Raw genomic sequence first — 14,836 nt, forward strand, 5'->3', positions numbered from 1 at the left:
TGCATGAAATAAGTATTTGATCACCTTCCAACCAGCAAGAATTCTGGCTCTCACAGACCTGTTTTTCTTAAAGAAGCGCTGCTACTCTGCACTCATTACCTGTATTAATTTCACCTGTTTGAACTCATTACCTGAAGAAAAGACGCCTGTCCACACTCACTCAACCACACTCCAGCCTCTCCACCATGGCCAAGACCAAAGAGCTGTCGAAGGACACCAGGGACAAAATTGTAGACCTGCACAAGGCTGGGATGGGCTACAGGACAATAGACAAGCAGCTTGGTTAGAAGGCAACAACTGTTGGCACAATTATTAGAAAATGGAAGAAACACAAGATGACTGTCAATCTTCCTCGGTCTGGGGCTCCATGCAGCATCTCACCTCGTAGGGTATGGATGATTCAGGAATCAGTCCAGAACTACAGGGGTCATTGACCTGAAGAGAGCTGGGACCACAGTCTCAAACATTACCGTTAGTGACACACTACACCGTCATGGATTAAAATCCAGCATGGCACACAAGGTTCCCCTGCTCATGACAGCACATGTCCAGACCTGTTTGAAGATCGCCAATGACCATCTACATGATCCAGAAGAGACATGGGAGAAGGTCATGTGGTCGGATGAGACAAAAATATAACTTTTTGGTATCAATTCCACTCGCAGTGTTTGGAGGAAGAAGGATGAATACAACCTTAAGAACACTATCCCAACCATGAAGCTTGGTGGAAGAAACATCATACTTTGGGGTGCTTTTCTGCAAAGGGGACAGCACGACTGCACAGTATTGAAGGGAAGATGAATGGGGTCATGTATCGAGAAATTTTGGCCAACAACCTCCTTCCCTCAGTAAGGGCATTGAAGATGAGTCATGGCTGGGTCTTCCAGCATGACAATGACCCGAAACACACAAAAAAGGAATGGCTCTGTAAGAAGCATTTCAAGGTGTTGGAGTAGCCTAGCCAGTCTCCAGACCTAAACCCAATAGAAAATCTTTGGAGGAAGCTGAAACTCAGTGTTGCAAAGTGATAGCCCTGAATCCTGAAAGATCTTGAGAAATTATGTGGGGAGTAGTGGACCAAAATCTCTGCTGCAGTGTGTGCAAACTTGGTCAAGAACTACAGGAAACGTCTGACCTCTGTAATTGCAAACAAAAGTTTCTCTATCAACTATTAAGCTGTGTTTTTCTACTGTATCAAATGCTTATTTCATGCAATAAAATGAAAATTAATTATGTAAAAATTATACAATGTGATTTTCTGAATTTTTTTAGATTCTGTCTCTCACAGTTGATGTGTATCTACGATAAAAATTACAGACTTCTCCATTCTTTGTAGGTAGGAAAACTTTCAAAATCTACAGTGTAGCAAATACTTATTTTCATCACTGTACATGCGGTCATGCTTGGGTCAGGAGAACCGACGGCCATTCCGAGCATTAAGATGCAATCGTCGTCCATTTTATACAGCCATCTGACTGTGTCCCAAGGCATCCTTCACACATTCTGGTGATTCTGGTACAGGAAAAAACAGCACTGGTGAGATACATGGTCCGTGTCCATGTGCCTTTCGTGTGTACGTATGTGACATTCATGTGTCTGTGTGCTGTTCATGTCCGTGAGTCCATGTGCTGTCAGTGTGACGCATATGGAATGAAATGCAGCATAGAAAATAAAGAGTGTTATGTAATAAAGATGTTGAAAGATAGAGATAGATAGCGATGAGGAACTTGATAGATGATAGATAGAAGTATGTCAGTGTGATATACAATCAGTGCTTATTTTTCTTGACTTGTATTTATTATTTAAATAAATCAATTTAAAAAATAATGGCGTGGGGTTCCTTTTAATTTTCATAAACAGCTAAGGGAAAGCCGGCACCTGGGTGCTGATGTTAATTATCTGGGAAAGGGGCCAAAAGCCCTAAAGGTTCCCAAGCTATTAATAACTATATAGCTCAAAGCTGCTTGCTTAGCCTTTACTGGTTAGTTTATGGGGGGGAACCCAGAAAAAAAATGACATAGCATCCCCCGAAAATTACTAACCAGGAAAGGCTAAACAGACAGCTGTGGGCTGATATTAATAGCCTGGGAAGGATTCATGGATATTTGCCCCCCTCCCAGACTAAAAACATCTGCCCTCAGCTGCCCCAGAAATGGCGCATCCATAAGATGCATCAAACCTGACGCTTAGCATTGCTCTTCCCACTTACCCTGGTGCGGTGGCAAGTGGAGTAATTTTTGTGGGGTTGATGTCAGCTGTTTTATGGCTCCCACTCCAGAGAAAAAATACTGACTGAATGCTGACCAAATACTGATAGTAGAGCAGTGGCCTTAAAGATGCACTAGAATCTCTTTCACAGATGCCATGGAAGTATTACGCTCTGTGAGTGGGTGGCTGTGGGTTGCTTTCTCATTGTTGCTTTCTCTTCAACTCATTGTCTAGTCAGCTATGTAATGTGATAAATAAGTTAAAAAAGCCACATGTTTCAAAACTTATAATGCTAAAATATTTATTATTAGCCATAAATGCATAATATAAAAAAAGCTTTTCACATCCTTTAAAAGAAACCAGTCAGCATGTTTTTTACATATGGAAGCTGTAGTATGGCTATATAGGCGTTTGGCCTTCAATAAAAACATTTGTAGAGATTCAATGTGCCACTAAAATGCCATGTATGATAAATCTAGTGTAAAAGCCATGTAAAAATCAGACTGGAATTGCATTGTAGATGCATCAATGCATTTGGCCTGCTTCTTGACTTTGACTTGCCCCCAGTGCACTTCCAGACGGGTTTGCACATGACTTCTACACTAGATTTCTCATAACTAGCTCATTGGTTGTCTACAAAAATGTATCATTTTTATTGGAGCCATGTCATAGCCATGCTTCCATGACTACATTCATTTACTAACATTTCTCTCATGTTTTGCTTCTTCTTTTGTAAAATCCTGTTTAATATGCAGCTGCAAAACAAGTTACCCTACTTCATTATGATAAAACATGCCCTAAATGGTTTAATTTACTCTAAGATTTAGCCAAGATCTGACTATTTTGAACATTAAAACATGCACTTTCAACAGTGTTAAAAATTGCTCTGAGTGTTGAATGCCTTAAGAATTTTTTTTTAGAGAGCTAGAAAATACCAGCTTACCTCTGATGTTGATGAAACTCCTGGATCAATTGACACACGAAGGTTTTTAGAATTGGTACCAAAATATCATAAATTTTTAATGTACACACAGTTGAAAGAAATAGATAAGCAATGTTTGTCTCACATGAGAAAACAGAATGTAATTGTTTAGATTGTTTTTGTTACATACATACAATTGATATTTCAAGATGATTCTTTGTCAAATGTTCTTTAAAACTAAAAGGACCATTTTTATAAAGGAAATTGACACAGTGACTAAGCAATGCAATCAAAGTAAGATAGATTATACACCAGGGGTCTCAAACTCAGCTGGGTATATGGGCCGCACATAGAAAAAAATTGAATTTGGGGAGCCGCATTCTTTGCAGGACAAATTGACATTTTTAGTGATACCATTTTGGGGGAATGTGGCGATAACAAAAGTGCACTTTTTTGGTTTACTTTAGTTTATATATAAAACAGCATTTTTTAGTTGAAAAATATTTTGTCATGCTTTATTTTGATCTTTTTTTCACATTTTTACATTTTTGTTTCCCCCAATTGGCCACATACAGTAATATTGTCTTACAATCAGCGCCATACTGTATATTAATTCTGACAAACATCTTGTAGTAATGTGCCCTCTCCTGTTCCCCATTTTGTAGTAATGTACCCCATCCTGGTCCTCATCTTGTAGTAATGCCCCATTACCTGGGAGCCCCATGATTTTGGCTTACAAATACCAAATGTAAAATACTGACCAAATACTTAACGTGTGAATGTGGACTAATTGCACAACTTTTCCTTCTAGGTGTTGAAATTTCAATATTCAGGAGTGTATATATATAGCTCTATTACAGTTATATATACACAACAAACCAAAACTGCCTGCCTGATTCATCAAAACCGGTGTTGTTCACGCCAGTCTTCATGAGGGGCCTACTGTAGTCAAGTACTGGACTGAGATTTCTAGCATAGCGAGTGCCACAGCTCATCATGAAATAAGCAAGCTGTGGCATTATGCAGCCATTGTGCCTCGTCCTGCTACAGTTCCACCCATTTTGGTGGAGCTGGGAGAAATTGGCGTGAAAATGGCAAAAATAACAAAATTTAGGTGTAACTTTAAGTTGCACCTAAATTTGTGACTTTTCAAAGCTTTTAATGCCAGAATTCTGGTGTGAAAGCTTTGCTGTATGGGGCCCTATATTAGGATTCAGAAAGGAAGGGGAAAAGGGACAATAGAGGCACCAAGCACGCTAAATAGTTAAATATAAATAAAATATCATGAAAAAGGTATATAAATTTTATTACGACACTAGACACAACCATTAAAAACATCATTAAAAAACATGCAAGACAAGAAAAAAACACATAAGCAGCAAAATCCCCTTACATGAATTGACATATCAACCTAATACGATCTTTTATAACAAACAATTGATCTGTGGAAAATATTTGACAGATATATTTAAAATAACCTAATAGGTCTGATATTTGGCTAACAAAGTAGTTTAAATAAACCCTCCAGGACCACTACACATCTTAATACCCAATATATGGCCCCAGAGAAAATGGGATACTTAATAAGTATATATATAATAAGGGATAAGGAAAGAGGTCCCAAGGTAAGGAGGAATCATAACAGACAGACCATATATATCCACAGAAGAAGACAGGAGATATCAAATATATGAATCCTACGAGTTACGCCATCCAAACATGGCTTCCTCAGGGGTATAATGTCAGTATCTGAGACGTTGTTGTATATATTCCAGAAACATACACACCCATTAGTCAATAAGAGAGTCCATAAAAGCCAGAGCCGGACCAAAGTCCAAAGGTAAATGATACTCCCGATAAAGAACTCACTGCGGGATAAGAGAATCCTCAGGCCATATTCCATGATCTGCGTGACAGCGTGGAAATCAGGGATGTTCATGGGCAGAGCCGTTTTTTTGGTGCGAACAATTCGTAACCCCAAACACAAACACGAATTTGAAATGCCGAACAAATTCGCTCAACAATAGTGATGAGACCAAAATTGAACTTTTTGGCCACAATCATAAACGTTACATTTGGAGAGATGTCAACAAGGCCTATGAAGAAAGGAACACCATGGAGGTGGATAGCTGATGTTTTGGAGATGTGTGAGCTGCAAAGGCACAGGAAACTTGGTAAAAGTTGAAGGAAAGATGAATGCAGCACGTTATCAGCAAATACTAGAGGCAAATTTGCACTCATCAGCCCTGAAGCTGCGCATGGGACGTACTTGGACATTCCAACATGACAACGATCCAAAACACAAGGCCAAGTCAACCTGTCATTGGCTACAGGCGAACAAAGTGAAGGTTCTGAAGTTGCCATCTCAGTCTCCTGACCTCAATATCATTGAGCCACTCTGGGGAGATCTCAAGCGCGCAGTTCATGCTAGACAGCCCAGGAATTTACAGGAACTGGAGGCTTTTTGCCAAAAGAATGAACAGCTTTACCATATGAGAAAATAAAGAACCTCATCCACAACTACCACAAAAGACTTCAAGCTGTCATTGATGTTAGAGGGGGCAATACACGGTATTAAGAACTGGGGTATGTGAACTTTTGATCAGGGTCATTTGGTTTTTTTGGTTGTCATTAAGATTTATAAAGAGAAAACACAGTAGTTTGACAATAAATGTCTTCACCCAACCAATAACCATGAGTGGAGAAAAAGTTTTTTTGTTATCATTCAAATTCTCTGAAACAAGGCCAAGAAAGCAAAAATTCAACAGGGGTGTGTAAACTTTTGAGCACAACTGTACCTATGTTAATGAGGAGCACTAATAATAGTAACTTGTGTTCAATATTCCAAAATATGAATGATGAAGCATGAAGATGTTAAAGGACTGAATAATCCAATATGCTGTACAGTTTTCTCACATTTTTAAGCATGACACATTTTCAGGAAGGTAGAGAGATTGCTGAAGCAAATCACATCTTTTGGAGAAATAGATTTCTTGAAACAAGCTTGACTAACTTTTTGCAGAGGTCAGTGTATGTATTGACAAGGGCGACAGAGTGGATTATCAGTCTGCATTTCAAATTTGTTTTCGATTTTTTTTTTCCGCTCAAAACAAAATTACACAATTATAAGATTAAAAGATATAGTGTAGCGTAAAGATTTTGGATATTTCTATTAATTTTCCAATATCGATAACGTTTTAAAAAATACTATTTTCTGCTTAAACTAATAATTTATGTTTTATATATGCAAATCCTTAAAATAACTAAAACAAGTTACATTAAGGGTCATCCGATATTTTAGGAACTTTTGTAATATAAATAATTACATTTTTTAACCCTTTCGCAACCTTGGGTTTTGTCGTTTTTGCTTTTTTGTTTTTTGCTCCCCTTGTTCCCAGAGCCATAGCGTTTTTATTGTTTGGTCAATATGGCCATGTGAGAGCTTATTTTTTGCGGGACAAGTTGTACTTTTCATCGCCATTACTAGTTTTACCATATCATGTACGGGAAAATGGGAAAAAAATTCCAAGTGCGGTAAAATTGCAAAAAAAGTGCAATACCACAGTTGTTTTTTATTTATTTTTTTTACCACGTTCACTGAATGCTAAAACTGACCTGCCATTCTTATTCTCCAGGTCATTACGAGTTCATAGACACCAAACATGTATAGGTTATTTTATATTTAAGTGGTGAAAAAAAATTCCAAAATTTGGTAAAAAAAAAAAAAAAAAATAGCACCATTTTCCGAGACCTGTAGTGTCTCCATTTCTCGTGATCTGGGGCTGGTTGAGGGCTTATTTTTTGTGCGCCGGGCTGACATTTTTATTGATAACATGTTGGGGTAGATCCACTGTTTTAATCGCCCGTTATTGCATTTTATTGCAATTTTGCGGGAACCAAAAAACGTAATTCTGGCGCTTAGAATTTTTTTCTCGTTACGCCGTTTACCGATCGGATTAATTCTTTTTTTATATTGATAGATCGGGCGATTCTGAATGCGGCGATACCAAATATGTGTATGTGGGGTTTATTTTTTATTATTTTATTTTGAATGGGGCAAAAGGGGGGTGATTTAAATTTTTATATTTTTTTAATTTTTTTTATTTTTTTAAAAACTTTTTTTTTTCACTTACTGCATGCTTCAATAGTCTCCATAGGAGACTAGAAGCAGCAGTTGTCTGATCGGCTCTGCTACATACAGGGGACCAGCAGATCCCCTGCATATAGCAGAATTGGTTCTGTGCTATGAGCGCCGACCACTAGGTGGCGCTCATAGCGACCAGATCATGACAACCACAGGCGTCTGCTGCAGACCCTGGGTTGTCATGCACGCCCATCGGCGACCCGCGATCACGTGACGGGGTCGCCGGTGGGCGGGGCTTAGGACGCGCTTCCAGGAAGCGCGCGTTAAATGCTGCTGTCGGAGATTGACAGCGGCATTTAACAGGTTAACAGCCACGGGTGGATCGCGATTCCACTCGCGGCTGTTGCGGGCACATGTTAGCTGTAAGAATCAGCTGACATGTGCTCGGTTCAGTGAGGGCTCAGCGCAGCAGCCCTCACTGAACCGGGGGTACGCAAATGTGCATACTAATATGGCATGGGCTCTAAAGGGGTTAAATGACTCTAAATCCTGTCATTGATTTTGAAAATCCATATTTAAGGATGAAATTAGGGACATTGTTTCATTGTTTTAATCCAGAACAGGTTAACATCTTCCCCAAAACCTTATCTTCGTATCACATTTATGTAGGTTTTTTCTGGACATTGTGGTTTCCTTTCACACTCCAAAAACAAGTTGGATTTCCTATTAAATTTGCCCAGGATGACTGCAAAAATGAAAATAGATTATCTGTCCCAATGAGGCGAGGAAGCTGTTTCTTTATACGGTGATATGCTTGGGGAATTTCTCTTCCCGCCGAGATTCTCAGCCCTGACTTCTTGCTTTATGCCCAGCTCTTTCCCATTTTGTGTCTATTTATTGACATACTACATATCATGCTCTTGTACATTTGACCATTCATTTTCACTTATCCCAGAGGGTTCTCTTTGAGTAAACATCTTTGTGTGGATAGTGCCACATTTATTGTGCTTCAATGTCTGATTTGATATACTTTTAGGAAAAATTTGCCAAATATTGTCTATGTGCGTGATCACATCATGTGTTTGACTTACACTGGTACAGTTAAAACTTTAATAATCTTGTATTGCTTGGTGTGCCGTATCTTGCATTTGCATGCACATTTCATATACATATTTTATTTGGTACTGTTCTCATTGTGTTATAAGCTTTACATCCTCAGGGCTAATTAAACTTAGGCTCTTTTGTTTTTTTCTTGTGTCCCAATGAAGCAATGACTACTATGAATATTTTCTCTGGAACATGCTGCACAAAAAGAGTTAACACAGCAAAATATAATACCTAAAAAAATTAGATGAAACAGTTTACTGTAGTTATTAATGGAGACAGCAAAAGATGTGTAATACAGTACACATTTTAGATGGACTAGGTCAGCGGTACCCAACCTTTCTTACCTTGCGAGTCACATTCAACTCTGAGAGATGATCGCAAGCCACATCCAGTGCCCCCTCACCCCCACAGTAGTAAAACTCAGAGCCCACCATTACTGGTATGATGAAAGCCAAAGCTTATCCACAGAAAGCAAACTAGATCCTGTACCCCACTCCTATATAGGCAGAATGATTACATCCAAAAGTTCCCACTTTACCCTCATTTGGCATTCTTGTATCAAGCACTCCCTCCTTTCTATCTTATCCAGCTTCAAGCTCCCCTCTAACTAACAGTATCATCCTATCTCCAGTTTACCATGTATATTTCTCACCTCCATCCCCTATACAAATAAATGCACATCTAGGTCTTTACTTATGAGCAAGGCTACTCACAAAAGTCACAATTTGGACACCCATTCTACATAGCTTGTTGCTAGACCTGGTGCTAATGCTCCAAGCTGGCAGAAAGCCGCAAACCACACATCTTGGGCCTGCGAGCCACATGTGACTCCTGATCCACAGGTTGGGGACCCCTTTATAGCACATTATCCGAGCACTTTCACTCAACACTATTTATTACCTTTAAGTTGGGCTGGATGTTGTGATATATAAAGTTATTGTAATATCTTTATGAAAATGCATAAATGAGTGTTTAGAAATTCTTAAGAAAAGTGGCTGCCAACCAAATGGGGTGTATTCAGTCTCAGTGCCTAGAACAGCAGGAGATGTAGATGATCAATGTCACCTTCCCTCCCAACATATGTACTAGTCTAAACAGAGGCGTACATAAAATGTATGGGGTTCTATAGCAAAAGTTATAAACAGGGAAAGGGACATATATTGTGGCACGCATACAGTTATTATGCCAGCCTCTTAGTGTTCTCACTTACAAAACCTTTTTCATGGCCATTATAGAGTTTAATCCTTTCATAAATGCCCCCACCCACACACACAGAGTGTAATACCCCCACATCTGTCAGTATGATGGCCTCCACAACCATCACTCAGTATTAAACCCACATAGTATCATTGCCCCTACACCAATAGCGTGCAGTGCACATTACTCACCCCTTCTATATGTTGAGGACAGGCTGTGTGCCCACTATGCGTTTTTCTAAGCGTTTCCGCAGCGGCAATTCCGCCGCAGAAACATTTCCGCTGCGGATTATCATTGCGGAAAAATCCGCAGCACTACCCATTATTTAGCGTAAGCGCGGCGTTTTTGCCGCCATTGACTTGCATTGAATCACTTAATATCTGCATGACTACATTTGCACATGCGGATATTAAGTGATTCAATGTGCGGATGGTACCCGGGTCTGGAAAAGAGGAGACTTTTCTCCAGACCCGGGTACAGTAGTACTTGTAAAAAAAAAAAGATTTTAAAATAAAAAATAAACATTATATTTACCTTCTGATGGCCCCCGGTCTCCTTAGCGATGCATCCTGGCTCCCCGGCAGCTCGCGATGGTCTAAAAGGACCTTCCATGACGTCATTTAGTCATGTGACAGGTCTTCTTAAACAAAGATTAAATCTGTATTATTCTCTTTTCCTCACTCACTATCCTGCTCCCTTTCCCTGTTTGCTCTGCTCCACTTCGGGTTTCACAAGTTGGCCAGCAAACCTCAGTGACATCATCACACAAGGCCTTTTAAGGAGCACTCTGTCACTCATGTGTCTGAGTATTATGACTCACTCACAGAGCCATATATTCTCTCATGCGAGAGAATTGGGCTAAGGCCATGGCCCCACTATCAGTATTTGGTCGGTATTTTTCCTCAGTATTTGTAAGCCAAAACCAAGTGAGTAATAATTAGAGAAAAGGTATAATAGAAGTACACCAATTCTGCATTTATCACCCATTCCTGGTTTTGGCTTACAAATACTGATGAAAAATACAGACCAAATACTGATAGTGGGGCCATAACCTAATTATGCTAATGACACTCACCTGATACTCTCTCAGAGTTTGAGCCGAGTGTCATGTGAGTATGATCTGATTCTCTATTATGAGAGAATTTAGCACAGGTGCAGAGAAGATGGAGAACTTAATTTCCTTGTTCTCTGTGTCCACGGATGTCAGATTGTTCTTGGATGACATCTGAGTGCAGTCGGATGTTTCACACTCACCCATAGACTTGTATGATTGTGTGCGATCCGATTCTCAGATTCACTCGCAGCATGCTGCGATTGTTTTCTCATGCTGAATCAGCATAAGAAAAAAATAGCCCATAGTATAACATTGGTCCGAGTGCTATCCAATAAAACATAACATAGCACTCGACTGTGTTATATACCAGTATGAGCAAGCCCTTAAGAAGCTTTATGCTCAGCCTCATTGTGCCTTGTAGCTTTTCTCACCAGCTCACTCGGCTGACTATCATTTCAGCAAACTCTTGCTTCTATAATCTGCATTTACCTCCTGGCTCAGACCTGCAATTAAGGCTATGTGCCCACGATGCAGAAATGCTCAGGATTTTTTTTGAGCGTTTCTGCATCTCCCTGGCAGAAAAAACGCATGCGGATTGTACATGCGGATTGTACATGCGTTTTCCTGCCAGGGACATGCGGATGTGAAGCGTTCTTCACTTGCATTTCCGCATGCGGGTTGTCAAGCGCTTTCCAAGCAATTTTAGCATCACTTGGAACGTACTTGTCAACTTGGTCACACTATATAACTCCGTGCAAACGGCATGGATTTATATACTGTGACCCAAAAGAATGTAAAAAAATAAAAAAATAAATGTATACTTACCCTCCGATGGCCCGCGCTGTCTTGATTCCCTCCGTCCCGGCTGCCGGCAGCGGTAGAGTGAAGGACCTGCCGACATCAGCGTCGCGTGACCCGTCACATGACTCTGACGTCAGCGCAGGTCCTTCATTCCATCGCGAACTGCTGCCAAGCAAGGAGGAGCGCACCGCGGGCCGCCAGAAGGTAAGTATATATTTATTTTTTATTTTATTCTTTTTTTTACAGTTTCTATGGTACCCGGGTCCGGAGGAGGGTCTCCTCTTCTCTAGACCTGGGTACCATCCGCACATTGGAACGCATGGAATGCGCATCTACATATACAGTGATGCGTAATCCATGTGGTCTAATGCAAGTCAATGGCGGAGAAAATGTAGCACTTCCGCAAAATAATTGGTAGTGCTGCGTTTTTTTCCGCAATGATAATCCGCAGCGGAAATTTCCGCAGCATGTGCACAGCACATGAGGATTATCATTGGGGAACATGGCAGGCCTTCTACCATGCATTTTTTAAGCGTTTCTGCAGCATTTTTGCCGCTGCAGAAACGCTTAAAAAACACATCGTGGGCACACAGCCTAACTGTTTGTCTGCTGTAAGCATAACAAACCCATCACTGGATTTGTTCACATTTCAAATACTGCTGCATTAGAGTGTATTATCTTTACAAACAAGCTGGCCTCATCATCACTACTTCTAGCAGCTATATACTGTATTTGTTTGCTGTCAGCATAATAAATTAATCTCTGAACATGTTCACATTGTAAATGCTACTGCTAGTCCTGACCTGATTATACATCTTCAGTTCCTGTGTGCCACTCCTTTCTCTGTCTTCTGCTATAGTCAGTGCCTCTTGTCTGCCAGTTGTCCTGATCTTCACTGTTTTATGTACTATCCTGCAAGTCCTGCTCCTTTCTCTGTCTTCTGCTATAGTCAGTGCCTCTTGTCTGCCAGTTGTCCTGATCTTCACTGTTTTATGTACTATCCTGCAAGTCCTGCCCATTGTTCCATTGCCTTTTATTGTTGCTGTGCACCCTGAGAGGCAACTTAGAAAATCAACCTCACCATGTGAACCCTTAACACTTCTTTACTGTTATGCTGTTACATTCACTATCTGTTTAGTCTCCTCTGTGATGCATGGCTTTATTTCCCTATTTCTATGGCTAAGCTATGAGCTTGAGCTTTGATGACCTCACTTTCTAAAGTCACCACAAAATGGCTGCTGCATTTCCTGCTTCTGCTTTTATACAGGCTACAATAGTTCTTCCTAATTTGCAGTTCGATACCATATGATGTGATAATTGCTAGGTATTATGGGTCAGCTTTAAAGATAAGTGGATCAGGATTCAAATTCACCTGTTCACATAGATTTTTCCGGGAAATTCAATTCTTAGAGAAGTTTTTCTCCTCCAATGTAATGTACTTTATTAGGCTCTGGGGTCTTTCCTGACCCCAGAGCATAATAGCTGTAAGATGTAAAAAAAATACTTATTCTCATCTCACTACTCACCGTCACTCGTCCAGTCCTTGCTACATATTCTTATCACCACTGCAAGCACTGAGTCCCCGGGCCTCCTCAAGCTACGACAGGAATTACAGATCTGATGAGGCATGGGAGGATTCTGCTCAAACAAAAGGTCATGATGTAATGACTTCAGGATGTCCACAGAGACCTTGCACAACCATCCCGGGCCTCATCAAAGCCAGAATTCCTGGCCTAACTTAAGAGACCCAGTGATTTCAGCACTTGGTGATAAGAAGATGCAATGAGGGTCAAATGGGTGATGGTGAGGAGCAGAGAAGCCAGAGAGGTGAGCAGTAATGTTAGTTCATATATATTTTTTTACCTTTAGAGGGCCCTTTACGGTTCAGCACAGAAGCAAAATACAAGATATCTTAATTTTGGCCCAAAAGATTTTTTAAATATTCAAGTAAAAATGTAATTCCACTGGCATAGAATTACCTCTGGCCATACCCGAGATCATGTGATTTTTCTCTGGCTTATGAAATCTTTTAAAATGTATAGAATAGCACCAGACATTTTAGGCAATTCACAGAAATCATAAATTTTCAAATTTACAGGGTAAAGTTGACGCGCCCCCTGGGCCTGTGCTGTGCAGGGGGATACCCGGAGCCGGATCGCTGGGGGTTGTAGTTCTCCGTGGCGGTGACCCGGTCCGTGCCCAGGGCGGTCAAACCAGTGGCGATCTTAAGTAATAAGAATGTCCGACTACGCCACCCGTGGATTGCGGTCAGTGGGGACCGCCGCTGCGCTGCAGACCGCTGAGGCTGATGTAGTTTGCGCAGCCGAGTATGGAATAACTCCCCACGGGAGAAGTATTGCCTCAGGGCAGCTAATGTGGATGATGGGAGTGATGGTGTGAGCGTCCCAGTACTGATGGTGCTGGTGCGGCGATGAAACACAGAGACTTGTGGTGCAGTTTCCAATGCTTTACTCACAGTTGCTATTCTGGTCACTTGTGCACATGAGGGACCACCTGAGCCGTGCTGCGTTCACCAGGCAAGGGGCTCGACCAACTCCCAGGCAATTCCAGAGCGTGGCACAGGGCTCCCTTCCTTTCCTTTCTCTGGCCGTCCCCACCAGTGACCCACCTTTGTCCAGCTTCCTCGGGCCTTCTCTTGGCGAAACCTATCTCCGGTTTCCCTGACCCTATGTGGTATGCTTTCCTAGTGGATGTAGTGAGGGGTCGCACCAAGATGTGGTAACAACCTGCGGTCTTTGGCTGAGGAATCTGTTGCCTCCACCAATTTGGGTTCCGGTACCCTGTTCTGCCAACCCTTCACCCTGTATCTCCTGGGCATATGGGGTTCCTTCTGTCCTCGTGTCTCTGGGCCTTTCTCTGTGTTCCTTGCTTCCTTTCTCCTCTGTTCCAGTTCCTTTCTTACTTTACTTTCTGTTCTTTCTTCACTCTCTCAGGCTCCAGCCTTCTGACAAGGCCTGCCTGCGGAGCAGAGCCCATGCAGAGGCTCTGCTTCCTGTCTTCTTCTCTCACTCTTAACTGAACTGAACCCTGTTCTAAGATTGTGCCCACCTTTTATACCTCCCTCTCTGTGTATGAGCCCAGGTGACTAGTAACCAATGGGCTCCTACCTATGCCCAGAGACCCACCCCTATCTGCTCCTACACCACTGGGTTTTCCTTCCCCTCCCCACTCCAGCCAGGGACAGATGCTGTCGTGCCTGCACTTCTGTCTAGTGGGAGCACCGTCGAGCTGTCCCTCGGAAATGGGGTGTGTGTGGTGCATGCAGCTTACTGAGTCCTGGTCCACACTCCAGCCTTACCCGGGAGTGGAATATCACACCTCTGGTTCGAGGTGCAATACCCCTGTAGCAGCCGAGCCCTCGGGGTGCTACATTCCCCCCTGGTAAATCACAGCACGTCCTCGGGCTGGAAAAGAGCAAAACAATTTAAAACATACAAATTTT

The 14,836-nt window shown here is 41.5% G+C and overlaps 1 protein-coding gene across 1 annotated transcript in view; it reads right to left on the reverse strand.

Annotated features, from left to right (window-relative positions):
- GADL1 (glutamate decarboxylase like 1) overlaps positions 1-14,836 on the reverse strand; it is a 564,135-nt gene that overhangs the window by 189,419 nt on the left and 359,880 nt on the right. The window lies entirely within an intron of this gene.

Source organism: Phyllobates terribilis, unplaced genomic scaffold (assembly GCF_046119375.1).
Source record: "Phyllobates terribilis strain yellow unplaced genomic scaffold, ASM4611937v1 Scaffold_4__5_contigs__length_816908805, whole genome shotgun sequence".
NCBI classification, from domain to species: domain Eukaryota; kingdom Metazoa; phylum Chordata; class Amphibia; order Anura; family Dendrobatidae; genus Phyllobates; species Phyllobates terribilis.